The following is a 16,952-nucleotide window of genomic DNA, read 5'->3' as shown; positions in this document are numbered from 1 at the left end:
TGGAAACTTCACCAGTAATTAGCAGACACTTCATTGAATAGTCTAATGATATTTTATTTTGCAGAACCTCCAAGAATGCATCACAAATCAAGCAGTGATTCATCTCTGCAGCTCAGCTGAACAAATGCAGATTGGATGTATCCCCATTTTAAAGGGACTTGGGTGGGCAGCTGGAAATTATAAGCTTATAGCCAGCCGATGTGATGGGAAATGGGAATGAAGGCTGGAAGTCAAAATTGCTTTGCCTTCACACTTGTGACATTCAGTACTTTTTCATCCCATGCTTGTGAAGAATGAGATGATACAAGCTTTCACCCCCTGCTTTCTCTCCTTAATTTATGAATGTTCACCCATTCATAAAATCTACAGTCCTTCTTTGGCACAGTACTCATGGGAGGAGTAATATGATCATGATAACGATGATAAAGAACAGAAGCGAATAAGCACCAACCTACTTGACGATAAAGGACAATGTTAATTACAGGGTCCCAGGAGTAGAATAGATAGAAAAGAGTCACTCAGCATGGAAACAGACACTCCAGCCCACCTTGTCCATACTAAACATTAATTACAAATAATGGTTAGCATATCTACAAATCTCTACAAATTTACACACATTAATACAAATTCCATTTACCACAACGTGGCATTTAGCCCTTTATGCTGTAATCATTCAACTGCTGGTCCAAACACTTCTGGAGAGTTAGAAGAGTAACTGGTACCACCACTTTCTCAGGTAGTGTGTTCCGGATTGCATCCCTGATCTGGAGAAAACTATTTCCTACTTAGATCCCCTCTAAACCTCTTCCTGCTCTCCCATTATCCATCCTATCAAGAATTTTGGTTACATCTAACAAGTTGCCCACAGTCTGCTCTGCTCCAGTCTCACCTGTAACTGAGACATTCTATCCCAGGCATATCCTGGAAAATGATGTCTACATCTTCTCATGTGCAATCACATACCTAGATCACACAATACTCCATGTGTGATCTAACAAAGGTATTATAAAGTTGTATCAATGCATCCCTCCTGTTGTATTCAGTGCCCTGGCTAATGAAGCAATCATCCTATATCTGTTCTTCAGCACCTTATCTACAGTATGGTCATGTTTAGGTCTGTTGTGGCCTAGATTGTTGGTTTTCTTGTGTGTGTTTTTTCCCCTTGTATTTAACTTTCTTTATGCTTGCTTATATATTTGCATAATCATCTATTTGTCTTTTAGTTCCTTCTGTAATTCTTTATCTACAAAACTGAAGTGTAACTCAGACAATACTGTGATGGTGGAGCAAGAGGAAAATCAAAAAGCCTCGAGATCCATCCTGAAGCTCCGCAGATACAATGGTATCAGCCGCCTGAAGCCTTACCCGGGGCAAGTCAAACCTGTCACATGGCACAGCAGGTGGAGGCCCACCATGATGGCGGTGCATCTTGCTCTGGCACTGGAGGGAGATGCCCTGCGGGCCCTCCTCGACCTAGCACTGGTGGAGCAGCGTGACTACAGGGACCTCGTATTGGTGCTGGAGTGGTGTTTTCAGAAAAGGCCGTAGGCGGAAGCAATGAGGGAAGAACTGATGCCAAAGCACCTTTGGCAGCATATTCACCTGACATCATCGCCATCACTGGCCGATGTGGAGGGGGCAGAAGGAATCTTAGCTCCCCCAAGGTGTTCCAGCATCATGTTGCATGCTGCGAGACCAGACATGTGTTACTGAGGCTGAGGAGGAAACTGATGAGGAGTAGGTCTGACCAGTGCCGCGCTGAACCCGTTGCGGGCACGAAGTGATCATGCTACCAGTGCGGTGAGGCCAGCCGCTTGGTCCAGGACTGCCCAGCACCGATATCAGCACAGTCGTCGGGAAACACTGAGTGGGCAGTGCTGTCCGAACGCTCAAGCAGAATCCTTCCATTGTCACCCCTCCGGGTAGGCCATTTGGGTGAAGAGCAAGGCTTATACATGGACTGCTTGGTGGAGGGCATCAGACACTGTGCATTGGTGGCCACGGGGTTAACCATTACTATCATCCGTCCTGGTGTTCTCCCCAACACCGACCAGCCATTATCGTCTGGGTCGAAAACAATGGTGGTCCAACTGGCTGCAGCCACCAACAACTGTGTGGTGATGTGAGGGAAGAGGAGGCTGCGCATCACAGTGGGGAAAAACACAGTGGAGTATGAGGTGTGGCTCATCGACATCCGAGAGTCCTGCATCCTTGACCTGGAACTGCTGCCCCACTGGGCGGCCCGTGTGGATGTGTCGGGAACATCGCTCTACCTTGGCGCTCTCCAGCAGGGCAGCTCCAGGATGGGGTCCTACCAGGGGCAGCAGCCACAGCCCATTTCACAGTGGCCCCCGGCAGCGGCCTAACACAACACCGCTGAATCACGAGCAAACGGCGGTGACTGCACTTCGGGTGACAGCCAGCGACGACCTCCTCACCATGGACCAGCAGTTGCACGGCGAACAGGTGAGCGATCCCATGCTGGCCTGGGTAAGGGAATGGCTGAGTATGGGACGGTAGCCAGAGTAAGGCAGAGGTCTCCGCCCTGGACCCAGAGACCAAAGCCCTATACTTGCAGCGGGGAACACTGGAGATGCGTGACAGATTGCTGTTCCGGCGGTGATGGTTGTCCGACGGTGACAGACATCTCTTGCAGCTGGAAGTTCCTGGGGTCTCCACACCACGGTGCTGCAGTCGGTGCACGGCCTGGTGGGGGCCGGCCATTTTGGACTTGCAAAGTCATTGGGCAGGCTGCGTAAAGGATTCTGCTGGTCTGGGTACAGGTGACACTCTGGGTGCCCTGTCTCTTGTCTCAAAACAAATAGGGCCTCCCTGGTGTTGGGGGGGTGGGGTGTACCAGAACTTCCCATGCACCCCAGGCGGCACTGTCAACCACCACCAGGACTTCTGAACTGTTTTATGGACTCTAGGGTTGCCGAGGGTGGCTGTCCTCGGGTGGGGGCAGTGTGATACTTTGTGGGGGAGGGGCATGATCAACAGCCCATCCCTGCATTTCTAATGACCAGCACTGTTTATTGTTCTTGTGTTGAAATGCTTTTGTGGGATTATGGTGGGAAGTTCCAGTTCATTTATTGTTACATTTTAGATTGGGTTACACAGTTATTTGCTTGTGTATTTGTGGGTCACACTAACTGTAACTGGGTTGTGTGATGGTCATCTTCCCTATCTGTACGAGACCGTTTAGTGCTTATTACAATAAAACTGTTGTTGAGTTTAACAAACTTCTTTGTCTGTCATTATGGACCAAATGTTCACCACAATACAATTCATGGGCTGTTATCAAACTTCCTTATCTAATTTGTAGTTTAAAGTGTAAATGGAGAGCACAAGACAAGTTTTTTGTTATTTTGTTTACTTCTCTCAATGGCTAGTACAAGCTGATACTTTATGACCTATACTTAAATGAACATCTGATAAAGCAGCTGTAACTATAAGATTTGAACCTCATGTATTATATTAAATTTTGTAGAACAATGAATGAAATGAATAGTTCAAAAAGACAATTTAACACCTTTTGAACCCTTAGCATGTGGGATCTGTATATCTGTGAGTAACGTTTGCAGAATAAACACTGTAGGTCTGTTAGTGTATAATGTTTGCTGATAGCTGCTGGTTTCTTTCTCAGTCATGGACACGATTATATAGCACCCCAGGAAAGGTTTCACTGCAAACATTACTCGCTGGATTATCTGATGTTTGGGTACGAGGTGAGGTTGCCCATCAACCTTTGTTTTGGGACTGGCGAGGAAGACCTACTACCGAAGACTTATCTGAAATATGTGTCTGATATGAGAAGGGAGCTGAAAAGGCTTAGGAATTAGTTGAGGTCTCGGCTGCCAAGCAGAATCAAGGAAATAAGAGGAGGTGTGATCAATAGGTTAGGTTCTCCCAACTCATGCTGGGAGACCAAGTCCTGATAAGGAATTTGGGGATACCTGGGAAGCATAAATTGGCTGACCGCTGGGTGGCTACACCCTATGTAATGGAGAGTCAGATGCCAAATGTACCAGTTTTCCAGGTGAAATCAGAGGATGGGAATGGACCTGTCAATATTCTTCATCGGAACCACCTTCTGCCTCTGGGACAAGAGGTGCAGGTTGACCCAGAGCTTGACCCGGAGCCTACACCTAGTAAGAGGGCTCTGCGGTGAGGCGGAGTGACTGCAGGAGAGATTAGACCGGCCCCTGCCCCTGAATGGGATACTAATTTGGAGGATGAGGAGATGGGGGTGTGGTACATGCTGCCTTTTGCCCTTTCCTTTCTGTTTTTTCTTTACTAACCCTTTTTAGTCAAATTAAAAATTATAAAGCTAAATCATTTAATTGCATATGGTGTACTGTCTGATATTTCCTGGTACTGATTTGCAACAGGGGAACAAATCACGCAGCATCCACACAAACACAGGAGGTTTGGACCTCAATTTCACACGTTTGATGGGGCCAGAGATTGTCTTCCCTAGACTTACACAGTCGACAGAACCTTAGGGTCACAATTAAAATGTAAAAGTCTGCCAAGTTGGCTTGATGGGTTCTTTTTTGGATTCAGGCTTATCACTTGTATGTAATGTTAATGTCCTTTGGTAAGACCAAGGAATGTTGTGTGATATGGGGTGTTACCATTAAGGTGATTTATGAGGGCCTGCTGAAAACTGTTAATGAACAGGTATAGCCTGGTTGAAAGAAACCAGGCCAAGTTAAGGGCATGAGAACAAAAGATCTAACAGTTCATCTCTCTTGTAATTGCTCTAAGCTTGTGAAACTTGTATTTTTCTGGGTGCACTTCTTGGTTTCTGCACTTCAACCAATGGCCAGAAATTGCTATTGGTGCTTAGGACTCAGGTGGTTTCTTGAGTGAGTCAAAATTCGGAGATCCCCCAATAACAGCAACAATCATGTGGTGACTACGAATGGTGAGCCCCGAAATCTTTGTGGAAACCTTTGTGACTTGCTACATAGTATTTTGTGTGGTGTGTTTGTGCTTTCTATTTTATGATAATAAAGTAGACTTACAGTTGAAGTCAGAAGTTTACATACACCTTAGCCAAATACATTTAAACTCAGTTTTTCACAATTCCTGACATTTAATCCTAGAAAGCATTTCCTGTCTTAGGTCAGTTAGGATCACTACTTTATTTTAAGAATGTGAAATGTCAGAATAATAATTCAGAGAATGATTTATTTCAGCTTTTATTTCTTTCATGACTTTCCCAGTGGGTCAGAAGTTTACATGCACTTTGTTAGTATTTGGTAGCATTGCCTTTAAATTGTTTAACTTGGACCAAACGTTTTGGGAAGCCTTGCCCAAGCTTCTCACAGTCAGTTACTGGAATTTTGTTCCGTCCCTTCAGACAGAACTGATGTAACTGAGTCAGGTTTGTAGGCCTCCTTGCTGGTACATGCTTTTTCAGTTCTGCCCACAAATTTTCTATTGAATTGAGGTCAGAAAATAATGTCAAGTCTGGTTCATCCTTGGGAGCTTTTTCCAAATGCCTGAAGGTACCACGTTCATCTGTACAAGCAATAGTACCCAAGTATAAACACCATGGGACCATGCAGCCGCCATACCGCTCAGGAAGGAGACGCATTCTGTCTCCTAGAGATGAATGTACTTTGACGCAAAAACTGCAAATCAATCCCAGAACAATAGCAAAGGACCTTGTAAAGATGCTGGAGGAAACAGATAGACAAGTATCTATATCCACAGTAAAACAAGTCCTATATCGGCATAACCTAAAAGGTTGCTCAGCAAGGAAGAAGCCACTGCTCCAAAATCACCATAAAAAAGCCAGACTACAGTTTGCGAGTACACATGGAGACAAAGATCTTACTCTTTGGAGAAATGTCCTCTGGTCCGATAAAACAAACATTGAACTGTTTGGCCATAATGCCCTTCATTATGTTTGGAGGAAAAAGGGTAAGGTTTGCAACCCAAAGAACACCATCCCAACTGTGATGCATGGGGGTGGCAGCATCATGCTGTGGGGGTGCTTTTCTGCAAGAGGGACTGGTGCACTTCACAAAATAGATGGCATCATGAGGATGGAAAATTATGTGGATATATTGAAGCAACATCTCAAGACATTAGCCAGGAAGTTAAAGCTTGGTCGCAAATGGGTCTTCCAAATGGACAATGCCCTAAGCATACCTTCAATGTTGTGGCAAAATTGCATAAGGACAACAAACTCAAAGTACTGGAGTGGCCATCACAAAGCCCTGACCTCAATCCGATAGAAAATTTGTGGGCAGAACTGAAAAAGCGTGTGTGAGCAAGGAGGCCCCTGACTCAGTTACACCAGTTCTGTCTGGAGGAATGGAACAAAATTCCAGTAACTTGCTGTGAGAAGCTTGTGGAAGGCTACCCAAAACGTTTGGCCCAAGTTAAACAATTTAAAGGCAATGCTACCAAATACTAACAGTGCATGTAAACTTCTGACCCACTGGGAAAGTCATGAAAGAAATAAAAGCTGAATCAGATCATTCACTCTACTATTATCCTGACATTTCACATTCTTAAAATAAAGTAGTGATCCTAACTGACCTAAGACAGGAAATGTTTTCTAGGATTAAATGCCAGGAATTGTGAAAAGCTGAGTTTAAATGTATTTGGCTAAGGTGTATGTAAACTTCTGACTTCAACTGTAAGTGACTTTATTATTATCATATCTTCTGGACACTTCAATAGTTTGAGTTTGATCAACCCTCACACCTCATTCTTGGCTTCTGAATAACCTTTTAGACAACATCATCTCCAAATCTAACAGGTCTTTGAACTTGAACACCAACATATTTTGTTTCTCAAAACCACCTAGGGCTCTAACATGTATAGTAGATGTCCTACCCTCATTAGACTTGCAAATATATTACCTGAGATGTCCCAGTTGATCATTATCATTCTGTAGAGCCTTAGACCTCCCTCCTCATGATCAACAATAGCATCAATTTTCAAGAAATCTGCAAGCTTCATAATCATACCCCCTACATTCACATCTAGGTCATCAATGTATATAATGAACAACAAGTGTCCCAACACCAAACCCTGTGGCACACTCTGGTCACAGATTTCCAATCGCAAAAACAATCCACCACCAAATGCCTCTGTTTCCTATTATAAAATCAAATCTAAATCCAACTTCCTTGGATCCAAGGGGCTCTAATCTTTTGAACCAACCTTCTATGTGGGATCTTGTCAGTCTTTACTGAAATCTATGTAAAGCACATTTACCACACTAGCCTAATCAACATAATTAGTTATCTATTCAAAAATTCACTTAAATATGCCTTTGCTCTTCCTTGCAGCCAATGAGTCAAAGGAATTATCCCCTCAGCGGTCTTTGCAGTGAGATCTTGCAATAGCTGATATTTAAGTAAGTAATTGTATTTAGTTCACATAATGGGTAAAATTGAATTTCCAGCCTATCATTGGCATTTTTCTCCTCACTGCAGGAACTGCTGTTTCCACAGCGCTTTTGGGAAGATATGATACTCAACCAGTTCCACACTCATCTCTGAGAAGATGGCTCCAAAACTGAGTGGCATTGAGACCATCAGCTTGGTTATTTCATTTTTCCAGTTCTTGTCATCCCTTCAATGTCCCCTTCAAAAATACATCAAATGAACAGCTGCAGATGCTTGTTCTCATGACTCATTGCTGCTTGCCAATTTAACCATTCCTAGAGTAAGATGAGGCTTAGACAGCAAGCTCCATAGTAAGTCTGTAACAATTCTTGATAAAATGAGTAATGTCAACCTCAATATATTTACCAAGTACACCAGGTATCTACATTTTTGCCAATTTACCCATGGTCTGATTCACAGTTCAAAGACAGTTTTAGTATATGTAAGATGCAACCTTCAAAGCACCTATTGCATATGCAGATGCTGTCGGAATGAATTTCAAATTCTGCCAATAATTAGGTTTTTGTGGCCTGTATTCCATCTATCCTGTTGCTTATTCTAACGTTATTCTTTTATAATTAATAGCTCCAATGGGAAAATGGAAAAGATAAATCAATGATAACCTGATTATGATTCTTTTATTTTCTGGAAAGAAATCATAGAATCCTTGAAGATCCATCATCAAAGGCTTTGAAAAACATATAAGAAAACAAGTTGTTTATTTTGAAGTTGGCATGGAAATGTACTTTCAAATGCAGATTCCAGCTTATGATTTTCAAAATCCTGTTGAAATTTCTACAATATTGACTGATTAACCTGAAGAACAATGCATGTTCCATTGTGTATAAATTTGCAATGCGGTGCAACTTCTCAGTTTGGCAGAAGTGAGTGTGTATGATGAAAAAGGTAAGAAAGTATGAGGGGTGATTGATAAGTTTGTGGCCTAAGGTAGAAGGAGATGAGTTTTTAATTTCAAGCTTTCTGCATAATCACTCGAAGAGTTGAACTGCACATGCATGTAAAGAGAGCTGTATAACTCATCTTCTGTAGGTTTTCTATGTTTCTATAATAGCATCCTTATAACTGATAGGATGGGAGGAGGTGTAGTCAAGGTATCAGTGGCAGCCAGTGAGTTTAGTCTGAGACAGAAAGAACAAAGATAGGTATCATTAATGGTCTGAGTAAAATTGATGGCTGGGAAGAAGTTGGTCGCAAAATTAATGAAAATGACGTGTTCCACATGGGTGCAGGAGGCAGCACCAATCTAATCATTGATGTGACAGAAAGAGTTGGTGAGTAGTTCTGAAGGATGGTTGGAATATGTACTGCTTGACAGAGCCAATGAAAAGTCAAGCAAAACTGGGGTCTATGCCGATGCTTACACCTTCAATTTGGAGTAAGTGGGAGAAGTCAAAAGGATAACATTTAAGGAAGAGGATTACATATCTGTGATTGGAATTGTCCAATAATCTATTTAAAGATAAAATAAGCCGGTCCATATGGTTCTAAATCTCAAACAATTTTGCATTTATTCAAAAAATGTAACTATGACAACCAGTCAAAAAGGACTTATTGCTGCTGCTGTAACACGTGCCTAAAGTAACACTGGGTAAATGTAGAACATGATCAACTTCTCCCTCTCTCCCTCTCTCTCTCTCTTAATTTAAAATGGTTCAGTGCAGAACTGGCAGAATCAGTGAGATTATGTAAAGTAAGCACTGTAGAAGTGCTGCTCGTCTGCAGCTTCTCTTTAATAATGTTAGTTTAAATAAATAGATATCATTCAGTAACTTGCTGAGTGAACTGAGAGAAAGAAACTGAGATGTTGTGTCAGAAGCACTAGTTAATGAAACTATTAAATTATTCCATGCCTCAATCCAGATACTGAGCACTGGGCAGATTTCCTGACAGCTGAGATAACACAGGACAAAGAACTGAGTGATTCAATTGAGATAGTGCATGATTGGAACAAATAAAGCTGCCAAGCCGCTGCATTTCTAGATGATTAACTCATCTAAAGCATGGACGGAGACAATGGTTGGAAGTGTTTTTACTCTATATTGAGCTGACTGTAGCAGATAAACCAGATAAGATGAAAGTTCAAACGTTTTTGCGTTCCATTGGTAAAAAGGGAAGATAATTGGAACATTATGTAAGGCTCTCAAATAATACATTGCACAATACATTTGTGCATTACAAGGACATTACAAGACATCTTGAAACAAATAGGTACAAAAAGGATGATTTGCACTTGAATCCCAGGGGGACAAATATCCTGGCAGGGAGGATACTAAGGCTACTGGGGAGAGTTTAAACTAGAATTGTTGGGGGGAGGGAACAGAACTGAAGAGACTGGGGAAGAGGAGGTTGGCTCACAAATGCAGAAAGCTTGTAAACAGTGCGAGAGGGAGGATAGGAGGTGATAGAGAAGGGATGTGCTCAGACCGAAGGCTTGAGGTGTGTCTATTTTAACGCAAGGAGTGTTGTGAACAAAGTGGATGAGCTTAGTACTTGGAGATATGATGTGGTGGCAATTACAGAGACTTGGATGGCTCAGGGGCAGGAATGGTTACTTCACTTGCTGGGTTTTAGATGTTTCAGAAAGGACAGGGTGGGAGGCAAAAGAGGTGGAGGCGTGGCACTATTGATCAGAGATAGTGTCACAGCTGCAGAAGGGCAGAAGGGATTGTCTGCGGAGTCTCTGTGGGTGGATGTTAGGAACAGGAGGGGGTCAATAACTTTATTGGGTGTTTTTTATAGGCCGCCCAATAGTAGCAGGTATATCGAGGAGCAGATAGGGAAACAGATCCTGGAAAGGTGTAATAATAACAGAGTTGTCGTGATGGGAGGTTTTAATTTCCCGAATATCGGTTGGCATCTCCCTAGAGCAAGAGGTTTAGAAGGGGTGGAGTTAGATAGGTCTGTTCAGAAAGGTTTCTTGACACAGTATGTAGATAAGCCTATAAGAGGAGATGCTGCACTTGATTTGGTATTGGTGAAATGAACCTGGTCAGGTGTCAGATCTCTCAGTGGGAGAACATTTTGGAGATAGTGATCATAATTCTATCTCCTTTACAATAGCATTGGAGAGAAATAGGAACAGACAAGTTAGAAAAATGGTTAATTGGAGTAAGGGGAATTATGAGACTATCAGGCAGGAAATTGGAAGCTTAAATTGGAAAAAGACATTCTCAGGGAAAAGTACGGAAGAAATGTGGCAAATATTCAGGGGATATTTGTGTAGAGTTCTGTATAGGTACATTCTAATGAGACAGGGAAGTTATGGTAGGGTACAAGAACTGTAATGTACAAAGACTGTAATAAATCTGGTCAAGAAGAAAAGAAAAGCTTACAAAAGGTTCAGAGAGCTAGGTAATGTTAGACTAGACTAGAAGGCTAACAGGAAGGAGCTTAAAAAGGAAATTAGGAGAGCCAGAAGAGACCATGAGAAGGCCTTGGCAGGCAGGATTCAGGAAAAGCCAAGGCATTCTACAAGTATGTAAAGAACAAGAGCATAAGACATGAAAGATTAGGACCTATCAAGTGTGACAGTAGGAAAATGTGTATGGAACAGGAGGAGATAGCAGAGGTACTTAATGAATACTTTACTTCAGTATTCACTATGGAAAAGGATCTTAGTGATTGTAGTGATGATTTGCAGCAGACTGAAATGCTTAAGCATGTAGATAGTAAGAAAGAGGATGTGCTGGAGCTTTTGGAAAGTATCAAGTTGGATTTGTCGCCAGGACCAGATGAAATGTACACAATTTGGGAGGTGAAGGAGGAGATTGCTGAGCCTCTGGCGATGATCTTCGCATCATCAATGGTACGGGAGAGGTTCCAGGGGATTGGACGGTTGCGGATATTGTTCCTTTATTCAAGAAAGGGAGTAGAGATAGCCCAGGAAATTTTTGACCAGTGAATCTTACCTCAGTGGTTGGTAAGTTGATGGAGAAGATACTGAGAGACAGGATTTATGTACATTTGGAGAGGTATAATATGATTAGGAGTAGTCAGCATGGCTTTGTCAAGGGCAGGTCATGCCTTACGAGCCTGATTGAATTTTTTGAGGACGTGACTAAACACATTGATGAAGGAAGAGCAGTAGATGTAGTGTATATGGATTACAGCAAGGCATTTGATAAGGTACCCCATGCAAGGCTTATTGAGAAAGTAAGGAGGCATGGGATCCAAGGGGACATTGCTTTGTGGATCCAGAACTAGCTTGCCCACAGAAGGTAAAGAGTGATTGTAGACAGATCATATTCTGCATCTAGGTCAGTTACCAGAGGAGTGCCTCAGGGATCTGTTCTGGGACCCTTACTCTTGTGGAAATAGTTGTACAAGAGGACACTGGTTTAAGGTGCTGGAGAGTAGATACAGAGGAGATGTCAGGGGTAAGTTTTTTACTCAGAGAGTGGTGAGTGCATGGAATGGGCTGCCGGCAACGGTGGTGGAGGCGGATACAATAGGGTCTTTTAAGAGGCTTTTGGATAGGAACATGGAGCTTAGAAAAATAGAGGGCTATAGGTAGCCTAGTAATTTCTAAGGTAAGGACATGTTAGGCAGAACTTTGTGGGCCGAAGCGCCTGTATTGTGCTGTAGGTTTTCTATGTTTCTAAATGATTATTCTAGTGACTAACAAGAAGAGAGAGAGAATATGTGCCATATTCAATGAAAAAACCACTTCTACAAGCAGTGCCTGATGAAGAAGACATTGAAAGTCTAAGCTAACAAAAATTATCTATATGACGACAGAGACTAGACATCAATTATGTAAAAATACCTGGAATCTGGTCATCAATACTCCAATCAATATTTGATCTCATTGTCTAGAGTTCTGGTATTAGTAATGGTTTATTATTGTCACTTGTACAAAGGTACAGGGAAAAGCTTGTTTTGTATCCAGCTCATACAGATCAAAGCATTACACTGTGCATTGAGGTAAAACGATAACAATGCAAAAGAAAGTATTAAAGTAATAGAGACAGTACAGCGCAGGTAAACAATAAAGTGCAAGAGGAGGTAGACTGTGAGGTCGAGTCCATCTTATCGTACAAGATATCCATTCAAGTGACTGTTAACAGTGGGATTCAAGCTGTGCTTGAACCTGGTGGTACATTCTTTTAGGCTTTTGTACCTTCTGACCAATAGGAGAGGAGAGAAGAGAGAATTTTTGCAGTGGGAGGGGTCTTTGATTATGCTGGCTGCATTACTGAGGGAATGAGAAGTAAAGAAATGACCATTGAGGTCAGTCACATTCAAGAGAAAATCTGCAGATGCTGGAAATCGAAGTAACACACACAAAATGAGGAACTCAGCAGGCCAGACAGCATCTATGAAAAAGAGTAAACGGTCGATGTTTCAGTCCAAGACTTTTCATCAGGACTGGAAAAAAAAAGATGAGGTCGGAGTAAGAAGCTGGGGGGAGGGGAAGAAGAAATATAAGGTAGTAAGTGATAGGTGAAACCAGACGAAGGGGAGGAGTGAAGTAAAGAGCTGGGAAGTGGATTGGTGAAAGAGATAAAGGGGAGATCTGATAGGAAAGGACAGGAGGCCATGGAAGAAAGGAAAAGTAGACAAGCACCACAGAGAGGTGATGGGCAAGTAAAGAGATAAGGGAAGGAGGAATGGTGAAGGGCAGAGGGCAATTACCAAAAGGTGGAGAAATTGATGTTCATGTCACAGGTTAGAGGCTACCCAGATGGAATGTAAGGTGTTGTTTCTCCAACCTGAGTGTGGCCTCATCGCGACAACTGAGGAGGCCATGGGCTGACATGTTGGAATGGGAAAGGGAAGTAGGTTTAAAATGGGTGGCCACACCTGGAGCACTATATCGTAAGTGACTCCAACAGACTCACAGGTGAAGTGTCACCTCACCTGAAAGGAGTTTGGGAGTTGAATGGTAGTGAGGGAGGAGATGCAGGGGCAGATGTTCCACTTACAAAGTTAAGTGCTGGTGGGAGATCAGTAGGGAGATCAACATGGTTGGACCAAGACAAGTGATGTTTACTCTTAGAAATTTGAAGCTTTCAATACTTTCAAACTCAGCAATTTTGATGTAAAAAAGAACATGCGCACAGCCCCCTTACTAACACCAATGACCAACTTTTGTTGATATTGAAAGGCAAGTTGTCATCACATCATATCACTAAGCTTTCTAGCTCCTTCCTGTACTCTGACTCTTCATTATTTGAGATACAGCTCACTATGGTGGAGTCATCAGCAAACTTGTAGATGGAGGTAGAACAGAATCTGGCCGTATAGTTAGGTGTTTTCAGGGAGAGTAGAGCAGGGTACTGAGGTCTTGTGGAGAGCAGTGTTTATAATAATCTTGGCAAAGATGTTGCTACCCATCTTTACTGATTGCGGTCTGTTGATTAAGGATCCAGTTGCAAAAGGAGACATTGATTGCCATGGTCTGGAACTTGCTGATGAGTTTGTTTGTAATGATAGCATTAAAGGCATGGCTGTGGTCAATAATATATAGTTTGACGTAGTTGCCTTTACTGTCCAGATGCTCCAGAATGCAGAGCTAGGGAGATAGTGTCCACCACAGACCTGTTTCAATGGTAGACAGATTGCAGGAGTTGAAATTGTCTAGGAGACTGGAATTAATGTGAGCCTTGACTAGACTCTCAAAGCACTTCATGGTGATAGAGTTCAGAGGGAAGGGGCAGTAGTCATTAAGACATGTTAATTACTTATTCCTTGGTTATCAGGATGAGGGAGGGAATCACAATCTGAAGCAGGAGCAGTTTGAAAATGCTTGCAAATGCCTCTACCAGTGGATCCACACAGGTTCTAAGAGCATGGTCAGGGACCAATACTTTCCATGGGTTCACCCACCAGATGACCAATCTGGCATTCTCAATGGTGATTGTAGATTTAGTTGTGCTGGATACTCTCAGGGTGGGTTGGTTCAAAACATGCATAGAGTGTGTTCATCTCATTGGGAAGAAATGTGCTGTTGTTGGCGATGCTGCCCAGCTTTATTTTGCAACCCGTTATAGTATGTAGCCCTGCAACAGCTGATGGCTGGACTGGGAAACATAGGAGCTGGCACTCTATGATATCTGCTTTATTTAGTCAATGTTATGATTTGAACATTCCCAAGAAAATAGACATCAGCAAGAAACATATTGCTATAACACCTACATTTCACTTTGTTCTTTTTTCTATAACAGACTATATGAATGGACAAGGGGAACAGAACATGTCTCTAGTCCTTTGTACTTACTTCTCTGAAAGTAATTCAGCAGCATTTCTGTGACATATACTGTTGTTTGGCACAAATGGAAATGGAAATATAACACAATTGTTCAGAATTTAAAATCATTACCAAAAGAGAATAAATCTGGCATTTCTCCAAAATTGTTGTTTGTTTGCCCCAGGGTTAGGTTGTTGTTGAGGTGTGTCACAGGGGGCCTAGTTTTCAACTTTTTGCCACACCCAGTGCAGCAATGAGGCTCTCATTTAGTTTTAATAGTGAGGATTCATCCCCAGACGTGATTAGGGACTAGGGCAGGACCACTGAATGTTTTAATGCTTATAATTTGCATAAGATAATACAATCAGTAACAGCAATCAATTACACGTTGAAAGTAATTACTAAATAATTTTCTGAACACTTTCTTGGTAGCTGATGTCTTTTTGTAATTTCATTGGGAACTGTGATTTTGTTTGAGCTGGAAAGCCTGTATAAGTTTGTGCAGCATCTTTGGACTCCACATGACACCCTCTGTGGCAGTAGCAGGGCCAGGAATTTAGATGTCCACTGAGGCTCTGACCAGTGGGGAAACCAGTACCTGTGCCGGGATACCCAAGTATGCCGAGGTTTAAATGCCGGCAGTACTGCTCTGTAAGTGCTGCTCGGTTATTGGAAAAGAGAGATTTCTTCTTTTTGCACTCCGAGCTTTTTATCTATTGATCAATGGTTGTTCCATTAAAATGTATGTAACATTAATAATTCTTCAAAGAATTTTGAATGAAGACAAGTATAAATAGTTAATAATTTATCTCCCTTCCCCAATCCCTAGCATCACAGCACAGTGAATTGTATGTGACTTTCGAGTTAATGCTATTTTTATTCCTGAAGAGCAAAACAACTACTAGTAGGAAACTCCCTTGAGCTTTCTTGCCAAGAAATTGAAATTTTACAGAAAACAAAGAGCTGAATATAAGCTTAATTTTGAAACATGCCTCCTTACTTTAACTAGGACGTGATGAAAATGTGTCTGTTATTCCAGCAGTGGCACTCAGATATGTTGCTGTTATTTGATTAAGGATTTCTATCAATCCATCTGACACTTTAAGAAAAATGTGCATTAATCTGAGTTTATATTTCCTAAAAAAAACTGATGGACATTGCTTGTTGAATAATGTATTTAATACATACCCTTTATGTGAGAAATGAATGAAATGTCTTTTCCCTGCTCTATTCATTACCCACAAAGAATGCAAAGGTAAGTAATTTCTTTCAATGGTTAGTTTCCAGAGTCAGCTGATGGAAGATGATAAATTCAGTTACTGACTTTTGGTTTGTGCAGGGGAAGAGTTTGTCTATAGCAAGGTAGAAAATTGTTGTTTATTTTGATTGCATATTCTGCATGGGTATAACACACTGCAAAATTTGAATGGACTGACAGGATATATGAATACTGATGACATTGCTTATTTTAGGTGATAAGGCTAGAAGTAATTTTTCTTTGCTACACTGATCCAATGCTATAACTTAATAGCTGTTTGCCTTAAAAATCATGTTCAAAATTATTGTTATCTTGGAAAGATTGATGTACAATGAGCTTTCTTATTTATTTAGCTCCAACTGGCACACATACTCTCAGTAGCCACTTTATTGGGTATCTCCTGATAAAGAGGCTACTGAGTGTATAGTTGTGGTCTTCTTCTGTTGTAGTCCATCCACTTCAAGGTTCGACATGTTGTGCTTTCAGAGATGCTCTTTTGCACAACGCTGTTGTAATGTGTGTCACCTTCCTGTCAGCTTGAAACATTCTGGCTATTCCCCTCTGATCTCTTTCATTAACAAATTTTCATTCCCACAACTGCGGCTCACTGGATGTTTTTTACTGCTTGTTTTTTCACTCTCTGTAGACTGTTGCATGTGGAAATCCCAGGACATCAGCAGTTTCTGAGATATTCAAGCCACGCCATCTGGCACCATGGTTATTCCATGATTAAAGTCACTTAGATCACATTGCTTCCCTATTCCAATGTTTGGTATGAACAACAACTGAACCTCTTGACCATGTCTGCATGTTTTTATGCATTAAGTTGCTGCCACATTATTGGCTGATTAAATATTTACATTAACGAGCAGGTGTATAGGTGTACTTAATAAAGTGGCCACTGAGTGTAATCTTTTGTTTTTGAGAAGTGCCACAAAATCTCTAGGTGTACATTTTACTTTCTTCAGTTCTGTCTCTGCAGTTTTTTTACATAATAGTTCACTATTGAAAATGCATATTCCTTTAATGGTTCCCAAGATTCCTGACTGCTGCTATAAACTTAAACTTA

Source organism: Hemitrygon akajei, chromosome 3 (assembly GCF_048418815.1).
Source record: "Hemitrygon akajei chromosome 3, sHemAka1.3, whole genome shotgun sequence".
NCBI lineage: Eukaryota > Metazoa > Chordata > Chondrichthyes > Myliobatiformes > Dasyatidae > Hemitrygon > Hemitrygon akajei.
This window is presented reverse-complemented; position numbering follows the sequence as displayed.